The sequence below is a fragment of the Monomorium pharaonis genome, chromosome 10, assembly GCF_013373865.1.
Source record: "Monomorium pharaonis isolate MP-MQ-018 chromosome 10, ASM1337386v2, whole genome shotgun sequence".
Lineage (NCBI taxonomy): Eukaryota > Metazoa > Arthropoda > Insecta > Hymenoptera > Formicidae > Monomorium > Monomorium pharaonis.
Window position 1 is genome coordinate 3,990,815 of NC_050476.1, and position 19,632 is coordinate 4,010,446.

A 19,632-nucleotide genomic window follows, 5' to 3' on the forward strand; every position below is an offset into this window, starting at 1 on the left:
TAATCGTATACCTCAGCTCTGATATTCTTTTTTTATATAAGAATTTAAAATAAAAATATTTTACTAGAATAAATTCCATTCTCTCTTTTAATGACTTCTAGAAATGTCTTATACCGTACGGTGTTCGCGGGTGCCGTATAAAAAAACGACGAGACGATGAATTATATTTAAAAATATTCCCTCTGAAAATTTCTTAAGTTCTCCCTCTTTATGGGATTCACAATTGTCAGATGAAATTTCATCCCTTCCGAGCTAATGAGAAAAACTCACGGCGCGTCTCGCGTTCCACGGAAGCTGATTCAACGCGGCCCGACGAAAGCGACGTCTCGGTATCTTAAACGCCGGAGTTCTCGCCGGGGAATCTTGGGGGAACGTTTCGCTATTAACTTAACTCGAGAGTGCATTTCAATTCCACTGACCCCGCAGGATTCGCTCGGTCATACTTCCCTCCCCGTGGAAGTTTCCACGCGTGTATCCCTTCGCGTACGGGAAGGCGCATTTGTTTCTCGATCGTCGATGTTGTATCATTCCGCTAATTATCGAGTAACTCTTTCCCTTCCTTTTATCCCATTCCGCTCCCTCGAGCCCAACGCACTACGCGCGCTGGCGTGTCTGAGCGGCGATCGATGTCCCATGAATCGTCCGTGGGGCCCTTATCGATCGCGTCGATCGTATCGTCGCGTCCTATCGCGCTGAGATCGCGCATCTTCGAGAGGCGTAGCGCCGACAGGAAGAATGGATAGAGACAGCGATGGAGTTTAGTACCTCTCCGGCCTGTCGCTGGCGGGTAATTAAATCATGGGGTACAAGGGAGGGGGGAGAGGAGGGATCCGCGGCTTAACGACGTCGGCTCCTCAGATCCTCTCGCGACGGCGCTGACGTCTGTTGCTTGCTGCGCACCGGTACTATTCGAACATCACCACGTGGGTGTGACGACCTACCTTAAGTTCAGTTCGATCACGCGTGACACGTGCGTGCGAGCACGCGCGACTTAAATGGATTAATAGAGTGACCGCGACAAAAACCTGTGATACGAATTAATGAATGTTTTCCCGTGTGTCTGTCGGAAGCTTTGAGAAACGAATAAAAATAGACGCTGTATTCACGGATTATTGTCACGCATTATTTTTTTATGTAATTAAGAAATAAAAATATCACGAAATTTTAAGCATTTGTTAAATAATGACTGATTACGAATATCGAACTTGTTATATTAATTTATCAGTAATTTATATTGCCCTTATTAAGTTTCTTCACGCTACTTCGTTCTTTAGTGAGTAATAAAGTAGCAAGCTTTTAACATTCTCTTTCTCAGGGAAAAGAAGTTCCACCGCGCTTTTAGACTGTTCATTATAATTTCTCGCTATTAACCAGCCGCGGTCGCAATGACCACGCGAAAGGCACTTTTTCCTGCGTCCCGAAATCGCGGCGGGCAGGAAGCGAAGAAGAGCCCCATGGATAATTAGCGGTAATTAACGGCGGTGGCTCGGCCAAAACGACGGTTTTAATTACTTCGCGAAAGGCACCGGGGTTCGCGCGCGCCCGTTTTCTTTCTTTCCGCGGCTGACCCCGCGCCGATACGGTAACGAGGAATTAAAGGACCGGCGCGGCGCGGTCCGACTTGATCTTTCGCGTATGCAATGACTTTCGACGTGTGGCGACCGAGGCCTCTCATTAATGGCGGCCGGCGTAATTTGCGTGGATGACTTCGGTTCTGCCTGATCTCGCGGCAACGGGATTTCTGACGCCTACGCTGCGCGCATCGGGTCACATGTGACGCACGATGACCGATCATTAGTTCACGTCTGTCCGACAGCCTACACACACGATCCCTGTTCGACCCGCGGTCTTCCGATTCGAGGACACGGCGACCAATGTACGACAGCTCGCGGATGGAAACTAAAGTTGAAATTAAATTTAGCAAAATAATATATCGCGGAAAATTTCGATTAAAAAAAAAAACACAGTCAGTCTAGTCACTTGTCTCTGTTTCTTGATTCTTTTCTTTTACTCCGTTTTCATTCCTACCTTCTCCTACGAGACCGAGACCTAGATAAAAGACCGTGCAAGAAAGAGGATCAAAAGGAAGAAGATGTGTAGTCCGCGATATCGTAGTCAGAAAGATAATGTATGTAATACGTAAGATGCGCCCGTGGCATGGGCGCGATAAAGGAATGCATTTTTCATCGCGACGATGTACAGTGGGGAGTTTTGCGAGGAGCCATTTGTCGAAGGAACGATTCTTCAACGGAACGAGAAATTCTCGCGGATTACCGGACGTCGACGTTCCATCACCGGCGGCTACGCGCCGATGATAAATCACCTCCCCGTAGCTAACTCGTTCACGAAATTCGCGCGACGGATACACGCGTGCGCGTGCGAGAGAGAGAGAGAGGGGCGACGACGGAGAGGATTGAGGCGGCTCGGGCCGGGACTTTAATACCGTTAGTATAACGAGAGGCACCGGTTATCAGCGTGCGATCGGCCAATACTGCCGGGGAATAAATGAAGAGGCGCAGATCCGAGGCGAAATCATTACAGTAACGAGACATTAAGCAGATAAGAGAGACGCGCCGGCCCTCAGCCGGTATCTATCGCGCGTGTGTGTTGCCGGGCCCCGCATCGTATGAGCTCGTAACTTACAACCGGGGCGGCGCGTACGTACGTACGTGTGTGCCGGAATGGAATTTTCGTTATTAAAAATATGGTTCTCCCCTCGGCCGGGCGAAGCGCGGGTAAAATTGTTCGTTAAGACGTAACGGCAGCTCTCTTTCTCTCGGCTGCTCGGCGGACGATCCATCTTTTCTGTCGTCCGATCGCGACGCTACTTCGACGCATTCGGCCGCGAATTACTCCGCTATTAAACTAATAGCGTAACGTATTAGCGTGCCGTTAGATCCGCGTTACTAGGCGCTGGACGATCGCGTTCGCGCCTGACGGTTCAGAGAGCGACAGGGCTGCTGCGGCATGAAGGAGATGCTTGCGATGCCAAGTCAGAAAGGCTGACTGATCGGGTTTCTTACTGTAGATAATGCACGCAGATATTACATGGCGAAGTAAACTCTGTGATTAGCGAGAGTAATTATCGAGCGTTTCGCTACTCATCGTGACCTGTTGTAAATCATTTCATCACGCGCTGTTATTAGCGCCCGGTTTATTAACGCAATTCTAGTTCTATATATTAATTAACGGCCGATCGAAAAATTATCGCGGAAAATAAATTAGATTTCCATCGGGTGTGCTACTAGAAATGCGCGTTTCTAATAATACGTCGACGATGATCGTTCCAAGTACGGATTACATTGAATTTTCATTGACGGCATTAATAGCATGGTTAATGACACTAACGGCCTTTCACCGGTGTTATTTCGTTATTATATCCTTTTCAACATCGGCACTTTACCCTGCTATCCGATCTTACATTAAGATAATAATCCTCTCATTATTCAGAGACTTATTTCTCATTTTGTAGCTCCTTCCATTAGATACTTGCTACGCAAATATTGGCGAACGCGTTGGCTGTTTGTTACAAAGGCTCACTCAACGCGAAGAAGGTAATTATTAACAGATGTTATCGACGCCGGGGAGGTATCGATCACGGGTCAACGGTACCGCTGATTCCCGACAATCGCTTCCCGATCCGAAGAGTTTTCGATGCTGGGGGAGACACACTCGTGCTGGCTTATCAGAGATTTACAGAAGTATTTTAAGAGCGGCGACGTGGGGGGAGGGAGGGCCACGGAAAGGGCTGCGGAAAGAGCGGAAGGGGTCAGGCAGGTGATCTTGTTTGCTAATGGCGTACTCGTGTTCGAATGTAGTTGCCCCGCTATGTCCATACGTCTTCTGATTAAGATTAAAGAAACCGCGTATCTCGCCGAGCCGCGCGCTTAATGTATTCACGCGCCCATGTAAAAGTTAAGAGTCGCCCCGGTGCGCACGATAGACCGCACGAAACCCTTTTCCGTCCGTCGACGCTGTATATTGATCGGGGCCGCGCAGCACGCCGAGCGACCGCTGAAGGCGAAGTCGTTGTCCCGCTTTTCGCGTAATTGCGATCTATGTTGCAGTCGGCGCGCCCGCTTTCATTAAGATTGTGGCGCTCCGGGCGTAATTGGCGGCGATCACGACGAAGAATAATTAATTCGTTCATGCGCGGAGCGCGTGCTGTGCGCCGGGGCCTCTTCATTGTCAGGTAATACGTGCACTTAGGGCGAGTGAAACCAACGCGCTTCTTCCCTCGAAGCGGAGGAGGGGAAGAAGCCCTAGGATACGAGTATCGTTGTCTCTTTTACCGTTGGACGCGGTATCGATGGCGTGGATAACGATCTTTCGCCAAACGTGCGATTCGTCTCCACGTTTGATTAAAACGTCGAAATCGTCTTCCAACGTAAAATTGTATCACGATTCGATTAAATTCTCGAAATATAAGTCTAAATCTCAATTTATTTTTACCACACATTTGTTTTTACACGCCCGGAGGACTCGGTCGTTGCCCGATTACGTTTATGCTTGCTGGATTTAAATATTCTCCTTCAATTCTTATTTTAATGTTACTAAAAATAAAATCTTTTACAATAGGAAGAGCTTTGTATTTTTGAGCTTTTATTTTTTTGAATTTCAAAAGGGATTCTTTATTTATGATTTTTCGTAATCCAGTAAGTTTATCAATTCCTATATTTATCTTAATTTATAGTCTTTTTTACGAAAAGTACTTATGATCTAATTTTTGGTTCAATATTGGGATTTTTCCTATGTTTTATTTTTCCATCAGTTTTGATATGATTGATGCGAGATCTTCGTCTCCAAATGTCTTTCTCTGCATTGATTTAGTTTCAAGGAGTTTATTAATATCTAGATCGAGTTCTTGTGCACTAAGTTTAGCATAGTTTAGTTATCCTCTCTTTATAGATATCACGATTATCAATTGCCTTCGTTTTCTCAACAATGCCTGGTAATGTAGGCATTTTTGGAGTGACTGTGTTTTTATATAAGGCCAAAGGGCCCCATCTTTGTCCTTTTTTACTTTAATAACTTTCAAGAATCTCGCGATTTCTTCTAAAACTACGATTTTGAAAACGCATGTCTCGCTGCTAGCGTTCGCGCTTTCAGTCCGCATAACTTATTCCTTTTACTCGCGGTATCCTTTGCTGCGTAATGTTTGTACCTGATGTAGTTACTTACAATCGGTGCTGCAACCGGCGGGATTTACGAGCACAAAGTCTGCCGCGTAGTCGATCGCATTACATTACTGGTAGTCATTTACTGCACTCCCTTCAAAGGAAAACTTTCTCTCGTGTCGCGCGACGACGAATGGGACGCCTTATATTTATTGACGGTAAATCCAAACTTAAATGCAATGTAAACTTTAGCAGGTGTTCATCGAAGCGACTTCATTTCCCACGAGCCGAACGCGCATTGCGATGGTTAACGGCCGTTTCAAACAAATAATTTTACTTTTAAGTGCTCACGTGTTTTCTGTGTCCGTAAAAAAAAAACTTGATTTGTAATTAGAAATTATATTGAGTTCCAAAACAAATTACGATTTGAATTTGTCTGAATAACTAAAATTGATGTTTTGCTATTATTGTTAAAAGTTGATCACATTAGAAAGGTTATATAAATCTTCTATAATAAATTGGTAAGATTTCTTTTCAAGGAATTAAATATTCCATCGACTTAATTCGCGCAGGAAATAGATGGCATCGTCTATACCTTCGTCGATGGCCGCATCCGCTCGGGGCAAATTTTTCTTCCTTCATTCTAGTCTAGCAGTTGAATGCGTGCCGGGCCGAATTTTGACGAGGTCGTGATATATATTCGGAGTCGACATAGGGCACATCGTTACAGAAACGCACAATCCTGACCCGGGGGAGTATCACAAGTAGATGCTGATGAATGACGCCACGCATTAGCGCGCGCGGTCGTCGGGTCCGGAAATTAGGACAATGGGAGAGAGGTACCGGTCGTGGCCCGGGGCCATATCCTCGATATGACGATTAGCGTGCACGAACGCGCGAATGTCGAGCGGTACACGGATCTTCTTCTCGCGAATAGGAAACCAGAGAGGACAAGGCAACCTTTCTTTCAGTCCCGGCGATACCGTTGCTCACGAGAGCACGCTGTCGTCAATACCACTCTGTTCGCTAGCTTCTCCTTACATCGGTCAATCGACGTTGTATGTATATACGCAAATGTAAAACGAGCTCGAAACAGCAGACGGGAAGAAAGATGGAGAGCGAGAGAAAAGGAGAGGAGGTCTGACCGACGCTTGATTTTTAGCCCGCATCCTTAACGGAACAACCACGTTCCGCGATAAATCTCTCCGGAACTCCGAGAGCTGCCCGAGAAACAGAGAGAGAGAGAGAGAGAGAGAGAGAGAGAGAGAGAGAGAGAGAGAGATCGACTCGTCTTTCGAAAATCATCCTCGTGCCACTGTAATAAATTGAGGCGGATCGGGAAAGGGAGAGGAGAGATGAGTCCGAGCTTCGGTCTTTCATTTTACCCGTTTCTCCGTTTACACCGGAAGAAAATGGGCGTACACCGTCATTCTTCTCTCCATCGCGAGTGTTTTGTGGCTCCGTCGTATTCGCAATAATTTTTGCTTGTATGGCGAAGGCCCGCGATCGAAACGTTAATTCAAAGCCTGAATACGAGTTACGAGTTAGGCGTGAAATTCAAACCGGCGCGCTGTAGCACTTTTCCCCTCCAATATAGCGAGATATTCAAAGAATCTTTCCATCATAAAATTTATATCGCGACACGAGTACGATCAAGTTAATGGCACGAGGCGAACGAGATCGAATACGGCGACCAATAAGATTTCCATAAAAGAATTTCAGGATTATAACAGAGACAAGGTGTCCAGCGGCCATGGAAATCTAAAAAACCGGAAATTATCGGGATTTTATAAATCTGGGAATATTAAGGAAAAGTCATGGATTTTTACAATTTTTACAATTTTTCTAGAATGTTTCATAATTATTATAGGTGTGTTCAGTAATTCATAATTTTAACATCGTATTATTTTACTTTATTGTTTTCGATAGAGACAAAAACGAAATGAATAAATTAACATTTTATTTTAAATATATGCATTGTTTAGTTCTAAGTGTGTCGTTTGCTAGTCTTTTTAAATAGTCAAGCTTGTATAAGGAGTCCGTAAATTGTTTTTTGGATAAAATTTCTAGTGCCGAAGTATTAAATATGTTTATTAAATATGTTAATATATTGAAGAAACCATTTTGAGTTAAGCAAATTAATTAACTTGTGCTTTATGAATAATTATGCTTTAAAAAATAGATACTAATGAGTCCGGGAAAAATTAATTCTAGATTCTGGAAAATGCAGGGAAAAGTCAGGAAATTTTTTTTGCTAACTATGCTGGACACTCTGAGAGATATCACCCTTTACGTACGCTGATAAATTTGTCACTTGTCGCGCGTCCGATCATAACCCGTGCCCGTGCGCGCGTTTCACGTGTTTTTAACCCGTTTGCCGAGCGTATGACAGTAATACCTATTTCATGAAATGTAATAACGATACGGCATTTAGGTGGGAGCCACCGGCGTCGATGTATGAATGATGGCGCGGATAGAGATCGCGCGCGGCACACCATTGGATTAAATCGAAAATTGGCTCCCGTGTTGATTGCGCTCGCCAATTCTGCCAGTTTGGATACAACAGATACAGATAAAGCCCTTTTTCGCGGTTCGAATTTAAATTAGCCAGTGAGGAGGGGAGGGGGGGGGTTACATTCAATGGAGCACGCATTATGTCCGACATCGCGGTGTCCCGTAATCCGCCGCGCTAATCGTCGCTCGGACACATAAACGCGCACAATGGTCGGATCATTAATTCGCGCTTAATGATTGGCATTGACGAGCGTTTATTCCGCGCCGAGTCAGATTGGCGTTGCTGCAATTCCGCTCGTAGAATCCACAGCGCTTTAAGAGTGACGCTTGTAACGAGCCAAAAACATGGGCTGATACAAATTCATAAGCGGGCAGGACGACCGCATATACCCTTCAATCGTTATGGTTACGCGGATCGGATACCGCCATTGCGAACAATGGCAAATCTGGTAATAATCCTGCGTGCGTGTACGATCGCGAATATTGTGCGCATTCTCCACAGCATGCACAGTTTAACGCTAGTGTCGGTTCCGAGCATGAAGTGAAATTGAATCTTTTGCCGGGCAATTTAATGTCCTCCCATCTGATTTACGAAAATTGCGTTCCGCGCCGCCGCGTGAATTATTAAAAATTTACGAAACGTTTGATGCGAGGTGAACCGATACGCGCGACGTCCGAAAATTCATTTCTGCGAAGAAACTGGGCCGTAGTGAAAAATGCCAGAGGAGCGGTATGACCGCGTATGGCGATCGTTACTCAACGGAGCGTTAAGTTTAAGAGCGTTCGTGCGCGAACGCAGTATACTCGCGAGAGTTATGGTTTACCTGGTGCAAGATCTCGAAATTCCTCGTCGAGGACACGGAAGCGACCTCAGCGGCAACTGGCCCGGTCGCATACTATTACCCCAATGGTCTCGTCATCCTTTTAATAGTTTTATCAGTGTTTTTTGCTTCTTATTCTGGCTGCGTTCCGATATTCACTGCCAGTACTAGAAAATCTATAGTTTATATCACTGTAGATTTTCAGTACTGACAGTAAGTATCGGAACGCAGTTTTTGAGTCAGAGCTTACTTTAATAATATTATTTCTCACGAAGGTACGGTTTGTAGAGCATTTTTCTTTTTTGTGTTCTAGAAAGAGTATTTGAAATTCGCCCTCGTAATTGTGGCACACAGACTGCGATGAAGATGACGTAGGTGATATTGAGATAGTGTCGTGGAATCGGGCTGGATCCGATGAAGATGATGGTGACAGTGCTCGCGGTGAAGACGGCGGAGATGACAATATGCACCCAGAAAAAAAGGTTAGTCAAATTAACCGAATTTTTATTGAATCTCGGCTTACTAAATGCTTCTTTAATTCAAAGAAATGATTTCTTTATTTTAACCAAATCTTTCGTTTGATTGAGACTGACTCTAAGAGAATGCATATGTTTGAATAAAAAAAAATTTTCTTTAAGTGAAACTATTTTACTTAACACAACGAAAGTATATCTTTTACAATTAACCAAATTTTTTCTTTGGGTAAAAACAGAAACTGAATTGGATAAGTTTCACTCAATAATAAAATTTTATAGAAATCAAACTTTTATTTTGCATAACAAATTTTTCTTTGCTTTCGTGATGCTATAATCTTACAGGATATTTGCAAATACAAAATGGCACTTTTAATATACACAAGCGACTCGACATGTCGATGCAGGTGACCATGCGACAGTCTCGTTCATTAATCATTTGTTTTCTGAGTGTTTTTGTCTCCCTTTACTAAAACACTTATTTGAATCAAATAAAAATGTGGGACATAGTCCGTGAAATAATAAAGGCACGCTGCGCCGCACGATAAGTCGTTTTTCGTCTGGAATCGTTCAACAAATCCTGGAAATACGGCGAAGGCAGTTTGCGAGAATACGTGCCCGTTCGTTCGCAAGAGGTGCTCGTTGCGAACTGGTTTTCGTCTCATTTGGCGATTAACGTTAATTAATCGCGGCCCGGGACGACCGGCAACAAGCGCACAGCGCCGACGGTTATTCCATGCGAAAGTGCCTCTGCGTGTTTGCGAAATATTAGTGACGATTGAACGAATCTGAGCGAATAGGCGACGGTGCAAATATGATAGGGACATAAATTTATTATTTAATTGTTGTGAATGTACAGTTCTGTAGAAAGAAACGTGGGATAATGTCACGTGTAATTTCTGAAAGTAAATACAAGTATCTTTACGAGATATTTATCAAATGTTAAGGATTACGTTATTAAAATTCTATCTTAATTCTCTACAATTTTTTAATTAAAAATAATCATCTTTGAAAGAATGGAATAAATATATTTTTATAAGCTATGCACAGAAAAAGTTTTCTTTAAGAATTTACTTTTAAAATGGTAATTATGGAACAACATAGCTTTCGAATTTTATTATAATTTCAATAAAATTTATTTTACAGTAAAATTTTAATAAACTATTTCATATTATACTATCAAATGTTTTATATATTATTTCTTAAATTTATTAAAATGTTACTAAAATTTTATTCAATTTTGCTAAAAATATAGTTAAATTCTCTGAAATCCTCATCAAGATTACGACTATTATAAGAGTAAATTCTCTTAAAAAGTTTAAAAATAAAATAGTCCTTGTGTTTTTTATATTTAAATTACAAATACGAGGATTTTTGTAAAAGATTTTCAAGCTCCAAATTGTATTTGAAATTAAATTGACGCATTTGTGGATAGCAGCGACGTTCCTGATTACGATGTAGTTACTTTTCTTTCTTAAGTCAAGTCGAGTTTTACGCTTAGAATAAGTTAACTTTTTCTGCACGCGGCTGTCAGAAGGCAACAGAGAAACGAGACCGAAACCGTCGAGTACGGGCCTCATCGGATGAGTTACGGCCCGATCGTTTTGGACTTGCCTACTGAGAGTTGCGATATCGATGCTGGAGTGTGCCAAACTAACTTTTTGTCAGTGTTTCACTCTCCAGCCTTTCGTCTCTTTTTTATCGCTTTTCATATGCCTTCACATTTCAGCTCCATTCCATAGAATAATCTTGACATATCTATTAGAAACGAATTAAAATTATTCTAAAAAAGTAAATTATTCAATTAGTTTTTATACTAAATAAGAAATTCAATTTAATTAAATACCAAATTAGAATTAACAGAAATAATATAAATTGATATTGTTCCATGGCGATGCTTTTGTAGAGAAGAATTACTTTCTTTTCTTCGACTTCATAGATTCAATGCTTTGTGCGGCCGAGCTACGTGCGCACGATCTACTTCGTGACTATCTACTTGACCGCGCAAACTTGTGTGTGTCAGGAATTATATGCTAATCCGTGTGTATACGCATGGTTCTACACGACGTTTCGCAACTGAATGAATATAATAGCAATCCATGAACATTTGCCATTTTGATTTTCTTTTCTCAAATTTTCCTTTTAAATGTTATATCATCTTTTCTTAAGAGACATGCACTACGTTAATTTTATATACTTTGTAATATTTGTAATCAAACCGAGTAAAACGTATTATAGAATAACGCAACAGTTTATGTGACAAAATGATATTATCAGAAATACAACAATGTATTTTTGACACGTCAACTAGAATTTCGAATAGGCCTCGATTAATCGTTCAATCGGTCAATTAACTGAGACTCGCACCCGTTAATATTTTCGCAACTTGCCCGTGACGGATCTATCATTAAGCGCGCCTTGCTCTTACCCTCGACGCACACTTTGACGCGTGTACGCGCGCGTCGGCTTGCGAGCTCGCGAAAGATAAAGGATAGAGAACAGTAGCGGCAATCAAGCCAGACATCGGACAGTGACGAATGCCGCATATCATCGCGTATCATTAGCCTCGACTTAAGGCAGCACTCTCTCTCTTTCTCTCTCTCTTTCTCCCCCTCTCCCTCTCTGTACTCCTCCTTCACGTTCACACACCTACGTCTCTCGTCGGCATTGAAAACCGTCCGAGAGGAAGAGGCAAGAACGCGTGGCGAGCGAACGAGCGTACATGCGCTCTCTTTCGTGGACGATGATATAAGCGCTCGCTTCAACTTGGGCAGGAACGATACCGTAACAAACGTATACAATGTACGTACACGGGGCGCAGGTTCCGTATACCAGTCGCCAGTGTAACACGGGCGACAAGTAAGCCGAGAGGGGGACGATATAATCTGGGTATACGACTTCACTCTCGATTCTTTCGAGAGCTGGCGACCGACCGACCGACCGACACAAACCGGGCGCGCTCGTCCCCGTAAAAAAAAATGCGATCTTTCGCCGAGCGTGCTTTGTCACTCGCGACCTGCAATTTACCATCCGCGCGCCACAATTTACCATTCGTGGGGGGCTTCACGGACTTTCGGCTTTCTCGACGGACGCGCGGTATTATTATTAATTGCTGCGCCGACTCTGTCCGTGCAATGCGCGCAGGGAGACAAACGAGCGTGCGAACTCGCTCAATTACGGTGATATCGCGGCGTTTCGCAACTATTTGGTACAGCGGTAACAGGCTACGCGAAATTCTTTCGGGAAAACTCGTTTGCGATTACAATCACACGAGCTGGCGCTCTTGACGAACCGTATAAGGGATATAGCTCGTGCAGTCGAGACAACACCGAGCCGCAGATTAAAGACGGATCCATTTGTAATCTTTTGCTTTACTGGGTCTACTCTGACAAAATTTGCCTTGTGACATAATAACATTACGGTCATACATCGTAAATTAAATCGTAACTTTTTTTTCGAGAAGTTTAATTTTGAAGAAGTTTAATTTTCAATGAAACACAAAAATGCTAAAAGCACAATGACATTCCCGTTTACTTATCGCGGCCGCAACACGGTATTAATTGTTATTTTGCAGTTTATACGCGGTCGAATCCGCAGTTCTCCGTTAAAAGTACGGACGAAGGACGAACGACATGAGCTCTCGAGGCCATCTTTTTTTCTCTTGTCCGTCGACTTATCTCGTGATAGCGCGAACGTCTCTCGTACGGGAGATCGGAGGCCGGCGGGCGCATCGGGACGGAATGCGGCAGGAATTCGGGATGCGTCTTTCGTGAACGGTAGCCAAAGGGCGTTGATACGTCGAATCGGTGGTAAATGAAACGGGGAGGGCTGGGGCACGTGTGGGGAAACACGAGTGCACACGCCGTGTACGTGCGCGGCGGGGTGAGAGGGTGAGCGGGCGAGGCAGCCACCCAAGAAGTTTTCGGTTCTTGGTTAATAGCGCGCGATACAGAGAGCGGCGTAGCCTCTGAAACTTTGCTGGCCGTAGAGATAAGAGCGCCGATCTCGAGGAAAGAAAGGGGGGAGAGGGGGTGAGTGCTTCACGCACTCACGGCAGGAGAGAAAGAGACCTACCTATCTTTTTAATGTACATTTATATCGACATACGACCATCCGCCACGATAAAAGCAATAGGACCGGAAAGAGCATCGGGCACTGCTCGTGACTTACCGTTGTTGAAAACCGTAAAAAGATGTGACAATTCTAGCACTTACCTGAAACAGTTAAAACAAAAATATTGTTATAAAATATGATAACGTAATAGATTATTTAAAGATATTCAGTAAATATTGTATTTAATAAAGTTTGTTAATTTTTTGTTGAATTTTTAAAATTGGTTAAATCTTTTTACGCGTTTTGGATAATTTGCATTAGGATAGAATCTTCTTTGTAATTTTATACACCGTATAATCTGATTCAATTAACAATCGATCGAGGCATCTCTTTCAAAAGCGTTAATGTATACGCAATCGCTTTTGTTGGATGCGGATGAAAATGTCTGATAATTCTTCTTGTACGTTGATTATGTTCTGATCGACACAGGACGTACTTTGCTATTAGTACCCAAAAATGATCTATCCAAACGCGTGACTGCGTCTATTTTAATTGAAATCATAGTGTTTTTTTACTTCTTACGATACTTTTTTAAAAATATTATTCGCTTCTTCGGCAACTCTTTTTTTAATCGATTCCGGTGAAATTGAGAATATTATTTTTTTGCCTATTCTAGTGTCCGTTTGATTGGATTTACAATATTTAGAAATCCGGAGTCATTCAAAATGCTAAAAGGCCTTCCATTAACTGTCACAAGATTAACACAACTGTTCTCCAAATTTCTTCGTGTCATTTCTAGTTTGATAAAAACTACTGTACTACATCCCATAATTCATTAAAGCGGTATTCTTGCCTTTGGACTCTGGCCATCAGTGGAGTTGCTGTCTCACCGGTTAGCCTCCGACTCGCGGTTGTAGGAGCGTGGTGCGAGGAGACGGCGAGAAACGCGAAAGCAAAACAGACGGGAAAAGAAGAGAGGGAGGGAAAAAGACGGGGAAGAGAATCCCTCACGTGTACGCGCGCCTGTATTAATTATTAGTATCATCGCCTTGACGGCAATGTGCATGCCTCTCATGCCTTCGGACTCCTAGAACCTAGGAAGTTCGACCGGTGTTTGCATAACCCTTCCGAGACGCGTATCAAGAAGATATCTTTAGCGCTCCGCTTTTAGCTCCGATCCCTCTTATTCTTGTTTGTAATCAAAATCGCCCGTCGCAACTTGAGAGATTGTTTCGACTGTACTCTGTTGCGTAAGTTCTATACGCGTGATAATTCAAACGTCTTTTGTTTTCGCGTCAATAAAATGTTTCATTGTAATTAGAAACTTTTGAACACACTGTTTTTCTCCGATAAATTGAGAAGGTTCGCCGGGAAGGAAGCACGTGAAGAGCACTGCAAAGATGGCTGATGCTTGTAACCAACACCATCCAGGGCAGCCATTTGCGAGACATAAGGAATTCGATACGGGGTTTTGATCTCCATAAGCCCACCCTCTATCGTGTTACTCGCGGACAGCGCTCTTACCTTAGCGGTGCAACAAAAATGGCCAGGAAGAAGGAGAGGTTGGCAAGAGGGAGGATCTTCGTGATGTTCGCCTGTCCTGCCAGGCCACGAAGGCGGTTGCGATCTGTTGGCGATGCCCCTCCTCGACCTTTTCTTCAGGGTTAATTGTCCACTTTGTCGTTGGAGTGTTCTTCTATCCGTTCGGTATTCGCTCGGGAGTCTCGAGGGTGGGAAACTGTCGTATTCAGGTAAAAAAAGGAAGAATGAGAAAAAAGAGGAAGAAGCCGGGCTGCATTCGACGCACCACTTTGTCTGCCGTACTAACGGCATGCAAAATTAACGCGATAAAGTACCGTTCAGGTGGGTGCTGTTGTACGTGAATGTGTGTGTGTGTGTGTGTGTGTGGTAGTAAAGTCTTAGTCTCCCTACCTGGTCACGACGCCGTTTTACAACAAAGAGCGTGGCTACCGCGCCGCATTGTTGCAGGTTGAGAAAATTGGTCGGTCAGGTTCCCCCGGTATTGTGTAAACTCCGGGTAACTATTTTCAAAACTTGCATCAAATTACCCAGGTGTATTTAACGAACCGTTAAATTAAATAACGAGGCGTGGCGATGCGTCTTTGAGAGCAAGCCGCAACGTTTTTCGCTCAAATTCACACGTTCTATTTTATTCCTAAATTCAATTACTACGATCGTGCGAGGTTTTTGGATACTCGTGCTACGACTCGAAGGAAGAACGAGTTCGAACGCATCTTTATACAAATATCAAGCACATCTGATACATTCGATGTTTAAGAGAATGTTTAAATTAATACTGTTATACAGGCGTATAAATATTCTTTTTATCTCGCGGAGTAGAAAGTATTAATTTGTCATTTCGCGACTACTAAAGTATTTACGTACTGGCAGGTGGACGATCGGTTTCTACTTGCCCTTGTCTTATCTCGCGATCGCGCGTAATTCGGTCGAAAGTTATTACAGGCGAGTCGCGTACCAACCAGCCGCTGGTTTGTTTCGCTGCGAGCGGAGCGCGGCAAAGGAGCGAGTCTAAGAAAAGGATTCCGGCTTTAATCTCGCGGTCATCGTTTTCACACGGCGTTCCATTAACGATACACTCGCAATTTGTCGCGCCGATACGCGCTCGCGTCGATTTTACGCCCGCGTCCTCGGAACGCGGACGAGACGGCACGACGTTCCCGTTACCGTTCCTACAATTCTGTGTTAACGAGAGAAAAACAGAGCTTGGCTGCTTATCGCGCGTGTGTGTACGGCGAGCCGGTTTAAGGTCGCGCCAGAAAAATCGCGCCGACCCGTTCGATTTTCGCATCGCGTGCCTTACGGCGGAGTCCTCTCTGTCCAGGAGCCGAGGGAAGTTATCCCGCTATCTCAAGGTCATCGACGTCGCACGGACACACTTAAGGGATGAATACGTTAGTTAGCGCCGCGACCGTAGGTCATCGTCTCGTTTCGCCTGCTTGCTTACAAGCGATAGGTACGTCGGGGGAGATATGTACGGTGTCGCCGGACAATTTAATTTCAAGCGCCGCGAGTTTAATGGTACCGCGAGGACACTCCGCTATTGGTTTTGCAATTAATACAGGATAATGGAATTAAAGGCACCCCGGGATCTGATTACGGGCGTCCTTCTATCGGAGAAGGCGTCCGTCCCGGCGATCCTTGCGGGTGAATCTTTGCCTGGCTTAACTTCATTAGGAGTTAAATTCGTTGTAATTGACTTACTTATTTCTGACCCGAAAGAACAAATATAGATGTAATATCTCAATTGTTTCAAGGCGCGAAGTAGACCGTTTTATGCATCGATCGTGTGAAGATGGTACGACTCTTCGTAAAAGGTATAGCTAATTTTTAAATTTAATTTGCACAAATCTTCGCGTACTAAAACAAAAATCTAAAAATTTATACTTTCTTAAATGATCGGAAATTTAAACTTTTTTGGCAGGACAAGTAAAAATCTCAATTAAAAAATGTACGTATCGAATTGCTACAAAGGACAATGTTTCTATGACTGGATTAAGTTATATTGGAGTCGCAAGACGGCAATCTGTATCTCGATCCGTGCAGTCATGCATGCGCGAGCAATCGAAAGATCGCTCGTCGCGGACCGCGCTCGATAATACCTCAATTTCAATTAGTCGCGCGTTTTGTCGTGCGATTGCAGATTCATCTTTAATCCGGCTCGCTTCGTCTCGCTCACGAACAATGTGAGCGCAGAGCAAATTGATACGTTGGCATTAATATCGTTCTGTCGATCGAGATTTTCGGTCCGATTTGTTTCGGACGTTCGGTCTTAGCGCAGCAGCGATCGACGAACGTAATCTCTTTCTCTCTCTCTGTGTGTGACCGGCTCTTAAGAGTATATCTGTTATAGGCGTTTCGCGCGCGAAACGAAAAGCCGCCGTGGAAGCGATAAGGCGACCAGGCGGCCTCGCTCTCACGAGAGAGATCCGCTCGCGCGAGCCTTTTTCACGCTTCGTCGCTCTGGTCGTACAGCACTCGCATCGAGATAAAGAGTTAAGCTCGGTTTCGTGTACTTTGCGCCGCGCGCTCGTCTATTTGCGTAATATCGTTAATATAAACGCTGCGTTTGATGTCCTCCTCGATGTAAAAAGCTCGATAATGTAATTATTCAAAGAACGAAATCGTTTCGATACCATTTAATCTTTTAAAGTTTACTTATCTACACGGCAAGAGGCCATTAGATAGCGGAAAATACGAATACGAATACTTTCATGTGATCTTTGCTTTTCGCATGTCGTACGGTACGTCAAGTTTTCAGACATGCTCTGCTTGGTCACGAATTAATGATAAGGCAAAACGATACAAGAGTTGTCTATTTGCGCCTGACATTTCTGATTCTTGCCTGCGTCTCGCGACACCTCAGGCGTAAACGCGAAAACATGCGCCACGCTTTTAGAACGCGGTCGCGGAGTCGTTAAGTTTTCGCAACATCGCCGTTCTCGACGGGATCGAAAAGCAGATATTTATGAACCTCCTCGACGGCAGTCGCCCTCCTCTGCCGCGAGTTTCTGTCGCGTATCGTTATAATTATACGATAATATCAGCTATGTAACACACAATGAGCCTCGTTCATGCTCATGTTCCTACTTCTCGCACGTTACGGACCTGTGACTTTTCCGGAGCGATTGAATTTAGCTCTCATATCACCAATCGCCATTTCGAGAATTGAGGTCTACCATGTATCTTTGTATGTATCTCGATCGAAGATTAACTCGCGCCCGTCAGTTATGATCATATAAATTTTGAAATGCGTATTTCACAAATCAAATATTATAATCTACATTTCTAATTTTTTAAATCTATATTTACAAGTGAAAGGAATAGGAATTTCATTTTTGGAGCTTTGAGAGTATACAAGAGAGGAAAGTGATTAAAGTGGTGCCAGGAGATTTTTGCAAATCTAGAAAACACGTAGTTACGCGTTGCACGTTGGCTTCGTTTTTCCGGACCAGCGTTTCTCGCGAGATTTCATTTACCCGAGAATCTCTCGGGTTAAAGGATCCAGCGCGATCGGTAATTCCCCGACGAGGCTCGTCCTCGCGTGCCTCCGTCCAACGTCCACGGAAGCCACACGGCGCGCCCATCCTCCCTCATTCCACCCTTCACGGGACACACAATTTCCACTCTTCCGCCGGAGATTCGAGCGAGCTTGCCGCGGCGTGTAAAACGCGCGATAAAGTAGAAGCTTTACTGGGTATTACGAAGGCGCTAAAACCTTATTCGAGCTCCACCGGCGCGCACCACCGCGGAATTGCACTATAAAACAGCGCGGGATACATTGCACGCGCACCTGACCACATCACATCAGCCGAGGCGTGTTCCCCGAGGTACGTGCAGTCGATAGTTATCCATTATTTAGTTATACCCCTCTCTCTCTCTCTCTCTCTCTCTCTCTTTCTCTCTCGAGATTATCAATCCTTTTTTGCAGCTGCACCCGGGCGAAGTGGATTGCCCCGAGATCTTGTCAACCAAAGTGATATTTTAATCATGCCGAAAGTTCGGATTAGTTATGTCAGCCGCCTTAGTTTATCAACTCTAGTTAGCGATTCTCAGTTCCTCTGTAGATGTCGGAGGCATAAATTCCATAAATTTAGATTAACATAAATACCGAAAGAGGCTTTAGTTATTAGAGACGGGCATAAGTTGAGCCAAGGCGAAATAGCGGCCTTATTAAATACAAAAATTATTCTTATTGTACATATGTAGTTAGGTAAACATAAATATCAAATCCCTAAAAAATTTCGACACTGAGGTCTTCATTAAAAAAGCGGATAAGGAGCCCCGGCACTTCGTTCTGGAGTATAAATAGACGCAAAGGCATAAACGTCCCTCCGCTGTAAAGCAGTCGACTCGTTATTACGGTTCGTTGCGTTAATCATTCACGATAGGTTTTCGTTTTAAAGCGCGAGGCTTGAAAATCAGCCTCGGTGAATTATTTTGAAATACAACGAAGGCGAAGCGAGGGCAAAGCTAAAAATTGCTGGACGAGACACAACGTCGCCTGAAATTACCGAATAACACACACGTTAATGTCTACGAGAAATTATACGATGAAAAGAAGGGTTAATCTCAAAATCCAAGACGGAGTGTCGATGGAGGACGAGCATACATATAATACGTTGGAATGCGCGAAAGGGGGAGACTATAATGCGGTGAGAGAGGGTTATACTGCGGTACCGCGGCTAATACATTATTGCATCGCGTACAACTAGGTAGGCAGTTAATTTAGCGGTGGCATGCCTCCATCACCGGCCGATTGCTTCTTGTATTGCTTTCCGCCGGTCATATGCATAATGTAATTGACTTCATCTCGCGCTCTCTCGCTTTTCGCCTAGTCGTCGTCGGCTTTTATTCCCGTGATATCGTGATCCTCGCTATGTGTCGTCGTGCGAACCTACCCCTTTCGACGCACGCTCGCGGATTCAGTTGACTACGAAGTAGGTCAAAGAAGAAAGAAAGGAATATTCGTTCGGCCTCGTTTCGATTTTTGATTGATGGATTTGTAAAACGGACGAATATAATTTTTTACGTGCTTTTTGCATAGTTGCCGATGTTGAAGCTAAGGGTGCTCGACGCATATTGGAAATTGTCGAAGAGAATAAAACTATTTTT

At 43.9% G+C, this 19,632-nt stretch overlaps 1 protein-coding gene across 6 annotated transcripts in view; it reads left to right on the top strand.

The window, feature by feature from the left end:
- The window catches only part of LOC105830822, a 232,470-nt gene that overhangs the window by 46,211 nt on the left and 166,627 nt on the right, over window positions 1-19,632 (top strand). For all 6 annotated transcript variants that reach the window (XR_004964778.1, XR_004964777.1, XR_004964774.1 and 3 more), the window contains one exon: window positions 8,766-8,934. The gene's annotated coding sequence lies outside the window, so the exon portion shown is untranslated. The remainder of the gene's footprint in view (window positions 1-8,765; window positions 8,935-19,632) is intronic.